The following is a 19,482-nucleotide window of genomic DNA, read 5'->3' on the forward strand; positions in this document are numbered from 1 at the left end:
AAGGCTGCTATGGAGTTGTGCTGGCAGCCTCCCTGTGTGTTATATGGACAAACTTCACCTGTGTTTCAGCTGGCATGAGGGTGAGTAGATGATGACACAATTTTCATTTTTGGGTGAACTATTCCTTTAAAGCGTGCTCAGGTCGCCATGTCCCGGTGATTGGATCCCGGCCAGCTGGCCACCTGGCTGTCTGCCACAGTGAACACACCCATTAGACAATGATGCTACTAACAGAAGCTGACCATGTTGGAGTCCTCACCTCCCACCCACAGTATAACCCTTCTCTAACAGCGCAGCTTGACAACACTATTTTTAGAAAAAACATGTTTCACACGACATATTTTAGGCCTTGCACCGGTACCACTGATAAGCCTTTGTCATTATGTTACACAATAGATGGTAACTGAGCCCATTTTTTCTCTTTGTGCGGATTATAGGATTAGGAGGCATGTATGTAAGTACTATGAGGGTATTCTGTAATGTTATTGAATACCTGGGGGATAGATTAAGCTGTTTCCTATGCTGTGTACCTGGAATTTGTGTCTGTTGTTTTTTTTTTTTATATATATATATATATATATATATTTTTATTTTGCGTATAGACATACAAACAACAAAACAATCTCGATCATACATGTAGGCTACTACAGAGAGATACAAAAAAGAAAGAAAAAAACTGAGGGTAGTCTCTGTTAAATTACTGTTAATGTGTTGCCAAGTTGTGTCATATGATTATTCATTATAGAAATGGTAAAATGTAAAGGTATTGAATATTGGCACAAAATATCAGCTATCACTCATTTTAAAGAAGTGCAATCTCACTGTAAAACCTTGTAGTGCAATTTAGTGAAATCAACTCATCTTTAACCATTAACACAATGCATACAGATGTGTTTGTCAATCTCAGTGTATGTGATTATAACTTCATGAGCTCACGTCTTGTGACTTAAAATTGTGAGTTGAAAGAAAACCTTCACTAAACTGATTATTATATAGTTTATTAAGAACACTTCCCAGTATGCATTGCATTCGGTTTAACTCTCCAGAAACTCTTCCTTCTTTTGGTTTGAATGAAGTTACAGGATGGAGACTTGTTATGTGTGTATCTTAGGTGAATCATAAGTCAATTTATGATAAAAAAAAAAAAAAAACATGATACAACTTAGTATCTACAGATTTTGTACAGACATGTATTGCAGCTGTCTTAAGTTTACTCAGTTAGTTTTTCTACATTATAGCAACTAATGATGTTTGACCTAACTATTCCATACTATTTCAGCCAACTCACAATTTTAAGGCAGCAGGAAAAGTTTTGAAGTTGAAGTGCCTTAATATATTTTGCAGTGCTCCTGTCTCTAGACCACAACAACCAAGACCGTCAAGCCCTGACCCTGGAGGCTCACCAGCTGTCGCGTGACAAAACCTTTACCTCGCCACACTCCTGTTGACTCTATTGTTGTTTACTGTCCCAACACACACACAGGTTGAAAAGCCCGCTAATGCTAATCCCCTGATGTTTATCTGTAGTGGATGTACCAGTCTCGAATGTAAAATATCACTGGTCCTATCGCCTAACGCTGTCAGGGATGATGTGTTTGTGTGTGTGTGTGTGTGTGTGTGTGTGTGCGCGCAAGGGATTTTAGTACCATGTCTTTGAACCTGGAGGTATCATGTTGTAACTTGTAGTCCGACGTAATGTTAGGGGCAGGCAGTTCATTCGAGCTTATGTGTTTCACAAGGCTGCAGGAAAGTAGAAATGCACACACACAATATGCAACATGCAGAGTGAATGAGTTAGAGTGTGGGTTTCTCAGTCTTTCTCAAGGCCAGCGATTCATCTCCAAATTAATCTCTATTCTCCAATCCTACGTCATGGCTCCGTTTTTCATATATTTACCGCCTCCGTATCACACAACCATTGACAAATACGTCCTACATGCACTCATGCATAAGTCTGCCAATGTCATATCTATAAATAAGGACAGTGCATGAGAGAAAAACTTAGGAAACAAATGCTTCCCCCTCGATAATCTATTCATGTTCCGCGTCCTTAATGAATTATACATTTGCACATTAACGCTTTGTGTTGTGTGTGATGCAGGAGCGTTCGATATAAAGCCTTGGCTTTTGCTTAGTGCTGATTGTCAGTGGATTGATGGACATCCAAGGCCTCAGTGGCAAAGACATCCATTATAGAAAAAGGGACTGTTTTCATACATCTTTAAATATCCCACTTTCAACATGGAGGAAGAGAATTGTCTCACTAGCAAAGAGAAATGCAGTGCTGAGTTTCATTAAAGTTAAGACATTTGTGAAGAAACATTTCACATGATATGATACGCTAACACATGATATGATAATAAAAATGCCATTGACGGATGATATATAAATGAGTGGCATCTGCATGAATGATTTCCCTCCATAAAGCTTATAATATTCAGGAAGGCAGAGCCAATTCCTCATCGGAAATGTAAGATACATCTTTCAGAATTCACATTTACAGAACCCGGTAAATGTGAATTCTGCTCATTGCACACAGTGCCTATACTCCAAGCTCATAGTGTAGCGGGCTTTTCAACCTGTGTGTGTGTGTTGGGACAGTAGACAACAATAGAGTCAACAGGAGTGTGGCGAGGTAAAGTTTTTGTCACGCAACAGCTGGTGAGCCTCCAGGGTCAGGGCTTGACGGTCTTGGTTGTTGTGGTCTAGAGACAGGAGCACTGCAAAATATATTAAGGCACTTCAACTTCAAAACTTTTCTTGCTGCCTTAAAATTGTGAGTTGGCTGAAATAGTACAGAATAGTTAGGTCAAACATCATTAGTTGCTATAATGTAGAAAAACTAACTGAGTAAACTTAAGACAGCTGCAATACCTGTGCTTGAAGTGGATACTACTTGCCATGTGTAATAGAGAATGTGAGAATACTGTAACCAAGCCATTATAAGATCCTCAACATTGTTTTCCCTCTATGGAATGTTAATGATTTTTCTCTTCACATAAGATGTTCTAAATTGGGGGTTCATGTTGCCGGTATAATTGTTGGCATCTTGTCACTGAGGATGTAATTGCACTGCCAGACGGCGATGCCCACTGAACGCGATAGAAATAGAAAATTGAAATAGCTGCTTCACAAGAACAATGCTAGAGTCACTAAGAGATTTGCTGAAAAAAAAAAACAATTAACATGCATAGATTATCAACTACGATACAAGTTTCACACTTCACAAGTTTCACTTTGGCGTTTCCTGGTTGCTGCAGCCTCGAAAGTGATTGGTTCTCGAGGCGCTCATTTGCATAAAGTTGATCAACTTTTGTCCCGACCTATGGAAATGTTATTGACATTGGTTCATTTTGACACTGAATCTCGCTATTTGTGGAATGAACTTCTAAAAAATTCCTGAATACAGACTCACTTAAAGAATATTTATTTGGGAAACTTCTAATGACTATAGATGGGCCACATTATTTTTTGTTACTGGTTTCAAATTCATTAACCGAAACAAACAACAGTATGATATGACAGGATATTAAAAGCGAACTATTCCTTATTTATGAGGAAAAAACACGTATGTTGATATTTGGTATAAACCCAGAATTACATTGAGAATTACATTGTCATCTAAAGAATGGCAATATTACAAGTGGTACTTTATTGTATAACTCTAAAGAACTGGTCCCCATTGGCTTCAGTTGTTTTGGAGAAGGCTGCTACCAAGTTGTGCTGGCAACCTCCCTGTGTGTTATATGGACTAATAAATTTCACCTGTGCTTCATTTGGCATGAGGGTGAGTAGATGATGACAGAATTTTCATTTTTGGGTGAACTATTCCTTTAATGCATCTTTAAGACCTGTATATGTAAACCTACAAAAGACTGTCCAGCAGAGCATGTCTCTCTCTTGCTGTCTAGCCATACAGCAGAGACAGCATCTAGGCCTTTAAATTGCATATGTGATTAAAACAGGCCTTGCGGGGCTAAAAGTGACAGGGTGACATTTTAATATGGCCGCCCTGCTGAGCTCCGGGCCCGGGAGCTCCTGGTGTAGCTGCTTTTAATGCTGAGCTTGTCTTCTCGGCATGACATATAGATCTAATTATGGGCCCATGAGTGAGGATCTATGAGGTCTACCCTGTACTGTGTGTTTGGAAGTGTATGTATGTGTGTGTGTGTGTGAGGGGTTGGTGTTGTGGTGGAGATGGATAGAGGACAGAGGGATAGCTGGAGTTGCAAGAGAGTGGCAAGTGGAAATAGAAGAAAGGAAGTGTTTATACTAGCAAGAAGGAGGTATATACGTGGATGAAAGAGAAGAGAAAAGATCTATGGTAGAGGTATGGGAAAGATAATGGAGGCAATACACGATTGGGAAAATGTAGATGTGAGAGAGATGTTTGTGGAGAGTATACAGTAGAGGGTTTCCAGGTGATGTAACACACCCTCTGGCGGCCATATTGGAGGTCATCAGCAGCCCTAGACACGGTTAATTTCTGTACTGTTTTCGAGTGGGAACTGATATTTCATCACCAATACATCTGATTGAGTTTAGTGTTTAGATAATGTCAGCTTGTCTGCTAGCTAACCATAGTATCCGGTTAGCTAACCATCACTGTCTTGTTGTAAACACATCTGACCATCCCAGCACCAGGGATGGAAATTAAGCTTGGCTGCTTGACCGAGGCAAGTGATGTAGGGTACAGGCCAGTTCAGACAGTGAGCACTAGCCCATTTGGCGAGTGGTGAATTAAAAAGCATATAAAACATTAACACGCAAGCCATGTATTTAACACTGAGTTACAGTGTCACTAAAATTTCAGTTCCTCTAGCATCATTGCATGTCAGTGTATTGCTTGTGTTCCAACAATCCTCATCCAAAAAAGAGGTTATATAGGCCTATATTTCAAAGCACTGCCAACAAAGTTGGAGGCAGGTTTATCTTGTCATCTCTGGATTTGGGTGAAATAACCAGATAGCCCTTGGCCCAAGGATCAGCTGATTAGATTTTGGTGGTGATCCGGATCTGAAATTTCCGCCATTAGAAACTCCAACATCTGGGGCTTCCGAGTCAGCTGCTACACGTTGCATTCAAGTCCTGCAGATTTGCAAGTTGGATAATTGTCCGGCATTGGCGTTTGTGCTCTACCAAGTGCCTAGTTTACCTTGTTACATTTGAATGGTAACACTTTACAACAAGGGTCACTAAGTTAAGGGTTAGTTAATGCTTAATAAGCATTAACTAACCCTTAATTAACAGTTAACTAATGTGTCATTTACTGATGGTGTTCATGTTAACTAAGGTATTAATTTATACATTATTTAATAGTTTATAAAGATGACTATTAAATAATGTATAAATTAATACGCTTAATAAGCATTAACTAACCCTTATTATACATTAACTAACCCTTAACTTAGTGACCCTTATTGTAAAGTGTTACCAATTTGAACATTACATTACTTATACTGATCTAGTAATAATAAATATGAAATATAGAGAAGAACACGAACTTGCGATTTTTATGCATGTGTATGACTTATGCATGTGCTCAAAATGCTTAAGCTGATTAGCACACTAGCTAACATCTAGTAGAATTTAGTGGTTGCATGTTAACATTAACATTTGTTTGCAAATAAGTTTGCTGGCTAGTTAGCTAGCTAACAGTTTGTTCAGGTTAACTGAGCTGACTCTTCTCAAGTTACAACTCTTCATGTTTTGGAGTAGAGACTAGGGCTAAAGACAAGACAGTTTACTGTGTCACAGTAACCTACATTTGGAAACAAATCCACCTTATCACACTATTCACTTTTACTGAGAACGTTACTGAATGGATCTACAGCCACACCACAACAAGCTGACTCAGCTGCTCTCTGCTTCTATCCTGGTTGTTAGACATTATTAACCCATTGGAGCCAATTCTCTTATGGGCTCCATGATGGAACCAGAAGTGGTTGATAGGAGATTTGTGACGCAACTGCAAAGCCTCTATACAGTAGCTCACATCCCCTTTAATAACCGACTCCTCCCCCAACCCTGCTCCCCCACCCCCGCCACCAACCACCCACCCACCCAGCCATTGCACCCTCCTCCACCGCCACTGCTCCAGCCATCCACCCTCTCCATGATCCCCTCCTCTGGCCAGGAATGAATGCCTATCCCTGGGGAGCACTGCCTAGGACAATCCCCTGGATCTGGATGGATGTATACATGTGCACACACATACACACACACACACACACACACACACACACACACACATACATACACACACAAGGGAAAAGGCAGTCAATCTGGGCTCTGACAGTAGCGGTAGGACCACATGGGTTTTTGGTTGACTGCCTTCCCCTAAGAGAAAACAGAGAGCAAGAAAGAGAGAGATAGACATAATGAGAGAGAGAGAGAGAGAGAGAAGGGAGGTGTATAGTCAGAGAACAAGATAGAGAGAGACAGAGAGAGAGAAGGAGAGGGTATCAGCCAGACTGAGGGAACTGAATAAGCTGAATGTTGCAATTGTCAGCAAGAGAGCTAGGGAGGGTATATGAGAGAGAGAGAGAGAGAGGGAGAGAAATAGAGCGAGCATGTGAGGAGAGAGAGTGTGAGTGTGTGTGAGGAGAGGACGGGTGAGAGAGGTAGAGATAAAGAGGGGGAAAGAGAGAGAGAGAGAGAGAGAGAGAGGCATGCTGGCCAGAGCGTGGCGATCTCAAGGAGAGAGAAGAGGACAGCACTTCCTATATTCCTCTATCCCGCAGCTGTACAGCTAGAAAGCAGCTTTCCCCTAGCTCTCTCTCCATCTCTCTCTCTCTCTCTCTATCTATCCATCCATCCTCTCCTCCCTCCCCTCTCCCCTCTCTTTCTCTGTCTCTCTGTCTCGTGCGGCGGTCGGTATATGATTGATCCGGGGGAGGATGTTGAAGTTTCGCGTGGACAGGAGAGCGAGGTAGGTGGAAGGGGGGGAAAGGAGGAAGTTAAACTGCGGGCTGGGAGTAGCAGAAGAAGAAGGAGAAGAAGAAGGAGGAGGGGGGGGGTGGAGGTGTGTGTGTGTGTGTGTGCGTGCGGGGGGGGGGGGGGGGGGGGGGGGGGGTTTGTTGGTGGAATGGACGACCAGGAGCTTGGAGGTCAGGGAGGACTGCAATGCAGTGCCAGCAGGAAACAGGGAGGAAACAGAGGGAAATAACCACCATAAGCTCTGCTGTATGGTGTTTGTTGCTGTGTGTGTGTGTGTGTGCAGCAGTGCCTAGAGCGCACTAGCTACAGTATAGGGTGTGTGTGTGTGTGTCTGACTTCAGCATGTGACTCTCGGTGTGGCGCTGTGTTTATTGTGTACAGTGATGTAGCGGTAAACAAAAACAACAGGACAACGATATCCAAGTCAGTTTTCATCTCAAGGCAAACAACCAGCAAGAAAAAGAAAAATCAATTCAGAAAAGCATTCATTTATGCTTTTTTTTTCCTGGATTTGTCTGTTGATGAAGTTTGAGTTTCTGTAGGTGGCGCTCTCTTCTTTGTCTGTTCAGCCGTTCAGCTCTTCTTCTTCTTCTTCTTCTTCTGTTTATTCCAAACAAACCATAAACGCACCACTTACTGTGCGGCAGAGGATTTTTTTCCCAGGGAGGAAGCAAATGGAAAAGCTTTCACGAACTGACAGGTTGAATCACTGCTGTGTTATAGCAGTCAGCAATAGCAGCAAAAATAAGACATTTATCTATATCAGTGGTTCTCAACGTGCGGTCCGGGGGCCACCAGGGGTCCTTGAGGGGGTTCCAGGGGGGTCCCCAGCAAACTGATGAATTGTTAAATTGATTGTTAACACAATGTATAAGAATGACTATTTTGATCATAGTTTCACTGACATCTCTCCACCTACATTGCAGATAGTCATGGGATTCTGGACAAAATCATATCTAACAATAACAATATTTTCAGATTTGGGTCTGAGAGACAAAATCTCATCAAATGGGGCCGTAATGTGAACTAAATTAGGGGTCTTTGATATGGAAAAGGTTGAGAATGACTGATCTATATGAAAATGATCACTTTAAAAGACCCTTTCCTCATATAACCTACATCGATTTGATACCGCTTACTATGAGATATGCTCTGAATTTCATAGAGTAAAGACTTCTATCAGCCTTAAAAGGTGGTCAACTGTTGGTCCACCTGTACAGTGAGTCCTGTTTATCCCTCTGACTGTGCTGTGCTGTAGTTGTTGTCGTATTGCAGGTGTACGGATGCTGTCGCCCCGCTTTTTTGCACTGTTTATCCGCCAGCTTGAGCAGCCAGCGGGACAGCACAGCACAGCTCCTATGTAGGTTTGTAGGTTATGCCTGAGCGGGCAAGCGATACCCTGCGAGACTGAGTCACACACACACACACACACACACACACACACACATACTGCATATCCAGAGGGACATGCGTATATCCATAATCAATCATTTACAGCAGTGGTTCTCAACCTTTTTCATATCAAGGACCCCTAATTTAGTCCACATTAGGGCCACGGACCCCCATTTGATGAGACTTTCTCTCTCGGACCAAAATCTGAGAATATTTTTTATTATTAGATATAATTTTGTCCAGAATTCCAAGACTATCTGTATTGTAGGTAGAGAGATAACAGAGAAAACTATGATCAAAACAGTCATTCTTATACATTCTCTTATTGTGTTCACTTCTTGTAAATTCAATAATGCTTAAGTTTAATGATTCATCAGTTTGCTGGGGGACCCCCTGGAACCCTCTCAAGGACCCCTGGTGGTCCCCGGACCCCACGTTGAGAACCACTGCATTAGACCATCCTGACACCCCGATGGCTAATGAATACAAAAGCAAATAGCACAAACAAAAAAGCAGTTTTTGTCCAGAACTTCATGACTATCTGAATTGTAGGTAGAGAGATAACAGAGAAACTATGAAAATAGCCATTCTTCTACATTCTATAATTGTTCTTTTAAATGAAATAATGAAGTTTAACAATTCTGGGGACCCCCTGGGATGCCCTCAAGGACCCCTGGTGGTCCCCGGACCCCGTGTTGAGAACCACCGGTTTACAGTGCATGCTCATAAGACATGGGACCATAAGACCATGTGCTAACTCGATGCATCGGACATAGCAATATCACACACTCACTCAGTTCAAATCAATGACTTTATTGTTGTGACGTTAAATGCCAGATTTCCAACGTGAAACCAAAACCAAAACCAACAACACACAGCAGTTTATACATTCCAATTTTTCTCTTGTTTCATTCTCTCTCTCTCTCTCTCTACACACACACACACACACACACAGTAGGCTTTGTCATGAGATGTTCTGGTTAGCGGCATACACGCTGGTATCAGAACTACACACATGCCTTTTGCCTGACTGCTTTTTTTCTTGGCCCTCGTCCCTGCGTCCTCTTTACCTATTTATTCCCTCAGTGTGTGTGTGTGTGTGTGCATGCGTGTGTGTGTGTGTGTGACAGAGAGAGAGAGAGAGAGAGGGAGAGGGAGAGAGAGAGTGTACAGTATGTGCATGAAGAGGCCACTCAGATATCCCGGGCAGAACCTCATAAACTGGGCCAGATGCCACACACACACTCACACACACACACACACACACACACACACACACAGCACACTGATCAGTATGACCCAGAAGAGCAGCATGTGGGTTTGCAGCCTCATAGCCAGCAGGCATCAGACCTAGTGGAAGACCCAGGCATGCTGTTATACTGGATGTTTGAACAGTGTGGAATCATAGGGAAACCACTAAGTAAACCACTAAGTGGAAAAGAGGGATTCAAACCCCTTCCTCCATTCTAGTGATGGGTTGATTTATGAATCAGTTGTTCATTTGAGCAATACCGATGTGAGCATTCATTATTTGTTGAGGTCATTTTGTTGTTTGAAGACTAAGTTTTATTTATTGGATGTGATAATTTGTTGTTTGGAATTTGGAATGTGGCACAGAAAATGTTCTGCACAAAACTGTCATTTTTACAAAGGTGAATCAAATGAACCAGTGCTGAATTGATTAGCTACTGTTGGACAGCCTGAAAGAATCAAGTGAGTTCAAAGAATCCACACATGTGAATTCAAAGCACATGTGCTTTTTGGCCACATGTTGGTTTTCATTACGTGAACATGTGAGATTTGCATGTAAAATGAAGTTTTCACACGTGAAACAAACATTGACTTATCTAATGGCAAATGAAAATGTGAAAAAAAAGTTAATGCGTGGGGAAAAAAAACCAAAAAAAAACTTTATCTAGAAATTGAGATTTTTCTCAGATCTGAAGTCACATGATGTCAGAATGAGTGAGAAAAAGTGTTCACATGTGAAAACCAACACGTGTCCAGAAAGCACATGTGCTTTGAGTTGACATGTGGGTTTTCACATGTGACTTTACTCTATTCAGAGAGCAGAAACTCTAGAGCCTCAGAGCTCTCAGCCATCCTGACTACTAGAAAACTATGGTGTTACTGTTCCCAGTGTGGTTCCAGACTTTTGTTGAACTGTTGTTATTGTATACTGCCAACAACTATGTTTCCACTCTATTTTAAGAAAAAAAAAACTGTTGATTAAAATGCAAATCAGGTGCATTTCCATCAGCTGGGTTGAAGCGCATAAATAGAGTTCCCACTTGTAGAATGAAGCTATGTCAAAACACACGGAAAAATGAAGAACTGATTAGTGTTGGGCAAGTTTTTATTGTTCTTTAGTGTCAGCTGATATTGGCCATATTCCATGCTTTCATTCAAAGATGAAAACAAAGAAATGCAGATATTCCTGGATTTCAAGGTGCACATATATTTTACATTTCAGAACATTCAAAGCCACTTTTGAACTGTACAATGACACTGAACCATTCATCAGGGCGATATTTATTCAACAAATGTATTTCTATCGCTATTGAAAAACTTCTTTGACAAAAAAAATGCTAAATTTGCCTCTCGTTCAATACGTCATAATTCACATTCAAATGCTTGGGAATGGAATCCCAGCTACTGTCAGGAGCTGGTAATTATTTCACCACTATGGGTTTCAAGAAGAGTTTTAGTGCCGCATTGTCTCCAAGAAAACATCTCTCTGGTCGTATGTATATATGCAAAACACAGGTATTTTTACTGTGGTATGAACCTTTATAACCAGTTGTATTTCATTGTCTTCCTTGCTGTGTTACGGGGTTGATGGCTACGTGCTGCTAGACAGTACGAGAGGTTAAAAAAATGTTTCTGTCTGAGAGTTTATAGGGACTCGCTTGTGTTTATAAAGTGTGTCAACCATAAATTGGTAGCTTAAACAAAACAGTTGGACGTGGGTGCCACTGAAACAGCAGGATACATGCAAGTCCGAGTCAAAAAGAAATGTCTTGCTTTTTTGTGTGCAGTTGGCTTCCAAATTTTATGTGTATGAGGAATGCTCGGATCACGTAAAAAGTCATGTAATGTCATGTAATGTAAAATGATGGAAAGTTACCTACTTGTCTGCGATGGACTCATATTGGTCTCGTTGCTATTGGCAGTAGTCTTTGTGCAAGAGTCTCCTTTAACTTCATCTTTCTATTGTGAAACACCCCCTAGATGGAAGTAAGTTAGATAATGGGTCATTTTAATTTTGTTTATATCCAGTGGGGTACCATGTGGCTGTTCTAAAGATAAATAATTCATTTCATAAGAATGTCACTGATTAACCAATCCATCAATGAATCCGTCAATCTACCTCAAATCACAAAGTTGCTTCCCTAATTTCCAAGATTGTGCTGCTGTATGAAAACCCCTACAATAAACTATAATGCTGGATTTTCCTACTGATCTTGAACATGTCTGCGGGACGCTTAATTGAGGTTGTTGCCTCACCAAAATAGTCGAGTTGATATGAGAAAGTAAATACGTCAAACCGAACCAACCTTTTCTACAGTACTCGGAGTTAAATGTCACCTGCATTATCTCCATGGGTGGAGAGGGTGATTCAATGCTAAAACCACCTTGTTTCCTGGAGCTACTGGTCTATAACTGGCTGGGACAGAATGATCAGACAACGTAACTGTCCTTTAGAGAGACGTCTTAAAATAAAAAGACATCTGGCTATGGGATGATGCATATTATATCACAGATAGCATCAGAACATTACATCAATGTTAGCATGTGGGAATAAACCTGTGTGAACATATGCATGTGTATCTTGTCTGAGTGCATATCTTCAGTAATTGCATAACATTCGTGATGCACAAGATAGCGGCCTCCTTTTCAATACGGTTTAAAAACATGTTTTGCTGTAATGCAACAATTCTATTCTATTCTATTTGCATTCTATTCTATCTGATGTAACATCATAAAAAATGTTTTAGTAATTGTTTTATTGCCTAAGCAAAGGCATTCAATTTTAACTGTTGCATCTAAATGATGCAAACTGTCTTTTCACCAATTGAAATGTAACACCTGCTCTGCCAAAAAGCTGCTGGCATAAAATTTGGCATAAAATATTCATTATGGGCTGAAGTTATCATCTTTCTGAAAGGTATTATCACCTATATTTTTCTTAAATATTGAATAATTTACATCAACGCTACCCAAAAAGTTTATTCACCATATAAAAACTTTCAGATGTTATATATTTCTAACAAGTTGCACAAAAGGACCAATGAAGAGAGGTTTGTGACTGTAGTTTCTTAATACTCTAATCTAATACTCTAAGGCTATGTTCACACTGCAGCTGAGCGTTCCCCAATCCTGATTTTTCCCTCACATGTGACACAGATCTGATGTTTTGTAATCAGTGTGAACAGCAAAAAGCTGCATGAAGTCGCATTTTTTTCCAATTCTGATCTGGACCACATGGCTATGTGGTTCACAGTAAGTACATTTTACATCACTCACCTGAGACAAGTGTTATAATTTTAGCAGCTTGGCTGAGCCGGCGTTAGCATGGAGGACAACAAGACACAACAATGGAAAGAAAGCCAAACAGACAGCTTGACTGGTATTGGGAGAGACGCCTCCATTCTGTCAAAACTGGAAGGCACAGACTGTAACCAAAATGTGTTGAAAACAAAAACGGATGTGACGCCTTTTGTTACTGTTACTCTGCACATTGCTGTCACTTCATATTGTTAGGGGATATGGGTTACAATCCTAGAATAGATGTAAAAAGTCATCCAAAAAATTCTGATATGAGCAGTAATATGGCGTGAGACTAATACTGTAAACATATTATTGGTATAACAGCCAATAATCAGACTGATATTTACACTCTGGTACATTGCAGTCTGTCACACACATGAATACATACACAAATGCACACATATGAATATACATGGCCACATGCCCATGCACAGATACCTCTTGGGTTTCTGCTTAGGTCCTTTGCGGTTGCCAAATCGATACTGTGGAATTAATGCACGCACACATACACACACACACACACACACACACACCTACACACACACACACACACACCATAGAAACACTTGTCCCCACACAGCAATGTGAGAGGAGACACAGTCAGACACCGTGTTCTAATAGTTTGTTTTGTACTACAAAAGAGCTATTTTTATTGCACACTGTTAACACCTTGTTAATTAACAGAAGATCTGGTTACACACACACACACTCAATACACACACATTATGGTGATGGTGATGATCCCACATTTTGAATGATGAATGGATTTGATCGGAAACGTCCTGTTGGGTTGTGATGTTAGCAATCAACACGGTCGATCAGCCATCGATTGATAGCTCTGTCCATGTGTGACAGCTTGGATATCGTGTGTTGATCTATCTCTCTCTCTATCTCTCTCTCTCTCTATCTCTCTCCAGTCAACATGACCCCAGTGGACCGGCTGGACAAGCAGTGAGCCAGATCCAGCTGGAAGAGCCTACACCAATACACACCTACCTGCAGTAAGTAATATATACCTACAATCTGATCTCCAACAATACCCACCTATCTACAAACTAACTTACAATATACATATACCTGTAGTACGTGCAACAAACTTATTTACCATCATACACTGAAAATTATACTCTGCAAGTTGAATGCTAATTGACCATGATAAGTTAGCTGAATAAATTGCTGTTAGTACGCACACACACACACACCAATACTTCCCAATGATGGACATCACTCTGAAATTCTATGTAAAATCTACTGTATTGCAGTGGTAGCTGACAAGGAAAGAGAGTGAGACAATATCGTTTGCTAGTTCCCCACTCTGTCCCCCCGAACCTAACCTGTCAATTCCTGGGCCAATTACCCCTTACCGTTAACACCTCCCTCTAATGAAATGCAGGTGAACGACAAAACACATTAAGTGCCCAATAAACATAAGAAGCGCAGAACACGTTCTCCCCATTCTCCTCCACTCGCCGCTGAGGAGTTTAAACTTAATAGTCCTGTAAACACTGTGGGGGCCTGCACTGCACAATAAGGGTGTGACTTGAACGTCCATGGCCGGTTGGGCCTGAGACTGACTTTGTGGGGAGTGCTGTTGATCGTCAGTGCCAAAGGATGCCAGAGGATGTGCTAAGGGTGAAGCCTGGAGACCTCGACCACATTGCGGGTTGATCAGTCTTGTAGGGAGCCAACCGGTCCCGGTGTAGTACCGCCGTCCACCCCATTGGCAGTAGTAGTCACAATGTAAACCATCTTACCCACATGCTCCACAACTATCCATCCATCCATCCATCCACCCATCTTCAAACCGCTTATCCGAGGTCGGGTCGCGGAGGTAGCAGTTCCAGCAGGGGGCCCCAAACTTCCCTTTCCCCGGCCACATTAACCAGCTCTGACTGGGGGATCCCAAGGCGTTCCCAGGCCAGCGTGGAGATGCAATCCCTCCACCTGGTCCTCGGTCTGGCCCCGTGGCCTCCTCCCAGCTGCTCCACAACTAGACATGGTCCATGATCCAGTTACTTTGTAATTTACTTCCCCTTGGCCCATTTGGCTCCATAGACCCACCCATGTTCCCTGCCTTGAAGTGCTTCCCTTAAGTGTGCTGGTCATAGATCCTCTTTTGCCTATGACCAGTGCCAGTTGGGTTCCCTGGAGTGCAGTGAAACCTCTCCACAAGCCTGAGGTGTCGTGCACATCTTGTGTAGAGAGAGCTGCTTACAAATGTCAGCAAACGGCTAGGCCTCAATGTTTCTCCCTTGATCTGAATGCAACTCAGTTGGGACACCAAAATGGCTGAACATACCCTCGATCACTAGCTCACAGACTTGTAGCGGTTTTGTGGTTGTGTGCAACATAGGCTTCCAGCCACTTCGTAAAGTAGTCCATAGCAACCAGTACATAGTCATTGCCTCGAGGTGTGCAGGAAAAGGGCCCTAGTAGATCGACAGCTCTAGGCCTACTGGGTCGAAAGTAGAAGGCATGATGGGCCCTAGGCTGCTCACTGTACAAGGCTCCAGGGCTGGCCCAGGAGTATCACTGCTACCGATCAGGGGCCGTATTCACAAAACATTTTATCTTACTACTAGGAGGACTCCCAAATAGCACTAAAAGTTCCTAGGTAAGAGTTTCCTCTTAAGCTGCTGAGACCAACTTTTACTAAGGAATGGGGAGAAATCTTAAGCTAAGAGAAAGGGCGGAGTTGATCTTGTTGCTATGGATGATGTCATGTTTCATGAAACAGTGATGGGCTGATAGGGGCTGGGTCTCTGTCAGTGAATTCATCATAGAAACACTGTAGGAGGTATCATGTTGCCATATTCAAATAAAGATTTTAAAATAAAAATGTAGGCTAAGTGTCACTGATTTAACATGAAACAAAGTATATGTGCAGCTAATTGTCAGCCTCTTACATGTCTGACAGCTCGTTAAACAATTAGCGGATATTCATATAAGCAGCCTTTTAATTATCAATTATTGACAAGTGCGTGTTCATCTTGTGATGGTGCAATAATTCGGACATGTGTCCCATCTATAGCACCCACTACACCGGGTAGTCCAGCTATGGCCATAAAGTTGGCTTTGCGTCTTTGTAGTTGGCGTACATCAAGAGGAAACCGTATGAATTGTCAGACGATGTGGGGTCTGGAGAGGGCATTTATTGTTTGATGTAATATTCTACTGACAGATGATATACCTACTGTAGTTCGTCTGTGCCGCATAGCTGCATTTTCCCTGTGGCCAAGTAGCATAGAGTTGTCACAACCTTGATCTCCGGTGTTATTGGGTTGTTTCTGTTTGTTGGTGAAGTGACTGCATCCCTGACTAGCTCTACTATGATCATAATACCCTTGCGATTAAGGCGATACCTCTTTAAAAGCTCAGCATCATTAAAAGTTTCTTGACCCGATTACGAGGCAGATTGCCGGCAGCAGCCATTTTAGGATTGTTTGTGATTTGGTCTTAGTGACTTAAGAGTCCTCTTGACTACCCCTAACGTTTCACAGATTTAGGAGCTGGTTTTAGCGCTAAAACGCTTTGTGAAATGCTCTTAGACCAAAAATGTAGGAGTCCTAAAATTAGGACTGACATGGCCATTATTTTCTCCTGTATCAGCAAGTTGGGAGCTACTTTTAGCCTTAAGATGTTTTGTGAACACGGCCCCAGGGCTAGTGGGGGTCCATCAATGAATTTCACATTTAGCACAGCCCCTGTGTCCCTCAGAAAGTCAACACCTAGTAAGCACTGTTGCTGAATCTCAGCTACCCATGCAGATATGGAAAGATTCCTCCGTCTGGCTGCGACAGTGCTTGCCCCCACCTCAAACTTCCCTCATTGCCGCTGATGCTCGTGCAGCAGGGTCACTTTTTTTTCTCCGATTTGAGAGGGTTAGTTTCCCTCTCACTTCCATGATTACTGTCAGCTACCGGGAACTGTGAGTGGATCCCACTTCTGACACCACATTAAGTACCCAATGAACATAAGAACCACATAACACATTGCCCACTCTCCTCCACTCTGCCTAGCACCCTCCCTCCTGAGATCAATTACACAGCGTTACACTCTCAAAACAAGTGAAAACTAGCTTGGCACTAGTTACATGCTCGCCAGCTGTGAGTGTCTTGATTTTCCATTGTTTTCATTTGATAAATCAAATCACCAATAATAGCTCACTACTACAACTTAACTAATGATACTGCTAACATACACTTAACAAGGACGGCTATGCTAATGTTACATCCTCAACAAAGAATTAACTCCACTTACAACAAAAATGTCCAACAAACAATATGCAAAACCTCAATCTAATGTTGTAAAATGACATGACTTACCTTATCAGGAGATCAGGGGCCTTGACATGCATCTTCTACTAACTAGCCAAACACTTCTACAAGTAATTTGAATTATACAGAAATGGGAAAAGGAAAAAGCAATCCTCCACTGTAACTGCAGTGAAAACTAGATTTAGCAGGAGCAGTACCTCATGGGTGATCAGCTAGTCTATAACGAGGACCCAATAAAAATAGATAGAATGAGATAGAATTTCGCTGATAAATACAGTGTACTATGAATGATTAAGCAGAACTAGCAGGTAGATAAATGGTCGTGTAGTGTTAAGACAACAGTCCCACCTCCAGCATCTCTAGCCATTGTAATCAATATGGACAGACATAGTGTAAAGAAAGAGGAGGACGCTGAGGAAGGGGAAATGGAAATGGGACAGAGGAGAAAGAGGAGGAGGGGTATCATTTGAAGGAGTGTTGAGAGAAAGGAGGAGAGAATGAAAATGAGAGGGAGCTGGTGAATTAATCTCCCAACTGGTCAGTAGATCGATATCGGCTCCCTGAGGTGATGCACATTGGACTTAATAGGAGGGACCAGCCCTGCAACCCACCATGGCAGAATCAATACCTCAATGTAGACACACTGGACTGGACAAGACTGCACTGGATTGGACCAGATAGACTAGACTGCAACATACAGAATAAGACTGCACTAGACTAGAATAGACTAAACCAAAACTGGACTAGACAAGAATGGACTGGACAGGACTGGACTAGGCTAGAGTAGACAAGACTAGACTAGACTAGAGTAGAGTAGACAAGATTTGACATGGATTAAACTAGAATAGACTGAATGTGACTGGTTTGGACTAGACTGGAATATAGCGGACTACATTAGAGTAGACTGGAGGGGAATGTACTAGACTAGACCCAACTAGATTAGAACAGACTTGATTGGACTAGACTACATTAGATGATATTAGAATAGACTAGACTAGACTAGACTAAACTAGACTAGACTAGACTAGAACAGATTTAACTGAAATTGACTGGACTGGATTGCACTAGACCAGACTGGAATGGATTGGGCTGGACTGAACTAGACTGGCCTGGCCCGGACCCGACTAGATTAGACTGGAATGTACTGGACTAAACTAGTGTATACTCAACTAGACCAGATTTAACTGGACTGGATTGGACTGGACTATACTAGACTAGACTGGAATGTACTAGAACAAGAATATAACTGGAATGGACTGGAATAGATTAGACTAGACAAGACTGGAATGTACTATTCTAGACTAGACTAGAATGGACTGAACTGGACTGGCCTGGGCTGAACTTGCCTGAACTGGAAAGGAATAGACTACACTAGACTGGAATGTATAGGACAAAACTGGATTGGACTAGACTGGAGTGGAATGTACTGGACTAGACTGTACTAGATTAGGATAGGATAAACTAGACTAGTGTAGACTGGAATAGAAAAGACTGAATTGGGATGGACGAGAGGAAACTGGACTGGACTAGAATGCACTAGATTAAATCACACTAGACTGGAATGTACTGGGCTCAAATGGATTAAACAAGAATAGACTGAACTGGAATGTACTACGCTCCAATGGACTAGACAAGAATAGACTGAACTGGAGTGGACCTGACTAGACTCGATTGGATTAGACTGAATTTGACTGCATTAGATTGGACAGGAATATAATGGACTAGATTAGACTAGACTGGAGTGGAATGTACTGGACTAGACTAAACTAGACTATATAGACTAGACTATATAGACTAGACTAGACTAGACTGGAATGGAATGTATGAGACTAGACTATGCTAGAATAGAGTAGACTAGAGTAGACTGAACTGAATGAACTAGACCAGATTAAACTGACTGAATTTGACTGCATTAGATTGGACAAGAATTTAATGGACTAGATTAGACTAGATTGAAGTGGAATGTACTAGACTAGACTAGACTAAACTAGACTATATAGACTAGACTAGACTAGACTAGACTAGACTGGAATGTATGAAAATAGACTAGAGTAGACTGAACTGAATGAACCAGACCAGATTAAACTAAACTAGACCAGACTGTAATGTACTGGACTAGACTAGTCTGGACTAGAACAGACTTGAATTGGACCAGACTACACTAGCCTAGACTGTGAATGGACTGGATCAGACCAGACCACACTGGAATGCACTTGACTGGACTGGACCATACTACACTAGACTGGAATGGACTGGACTCGGCTAGATTTGGACTGGACTAGAATAGATTTAGCTAGACTTCTAAAATGACCAGTCCAGACAA

At 41.8% G+C, this 19,482-nt stretch overlaps 1 protein-coding gene across 1 annotated transcript in view; it reads left to right on the plus strand.

Moving 5' to 3' along the window:
• Positions 1–13,803: 13,803 nt before the first annotated feature.
• LOC139639149 (pleckstrin homology domain-containing family A member 6-like) overlaps positions 13,804–19,482 on the plus strand; it is a gene marked incomplete at its 3' end in the record, with an annotated part of 47,008 nt that continues 41,329 nt past the window's right edge. The window contains exon 1 of the mRNA XM_071513216.1: positions 13,804–13,883. The remainder of the gene's footprint in view (positions 13,884–19,482) is intronic.

Source organism: Centroberyx affinis, unplaced genomic scaffold (assembly GCF_046629955.1).
Source record: "Centroberyx affinis isolate AG114_WGS23_722 - 3 ecotype Tasmania unplaced genomic scaffold, CSIRO-AGI_Caff_v1 ptg006875l_1, whole genome shotgun sequence".
Taxonomy (NCBI): Eukaryota; Metazoa; Chordata; class Actinopteri; order Beryciformes; family Berycidae; genus Centroberyx; species Centroberyx affinis.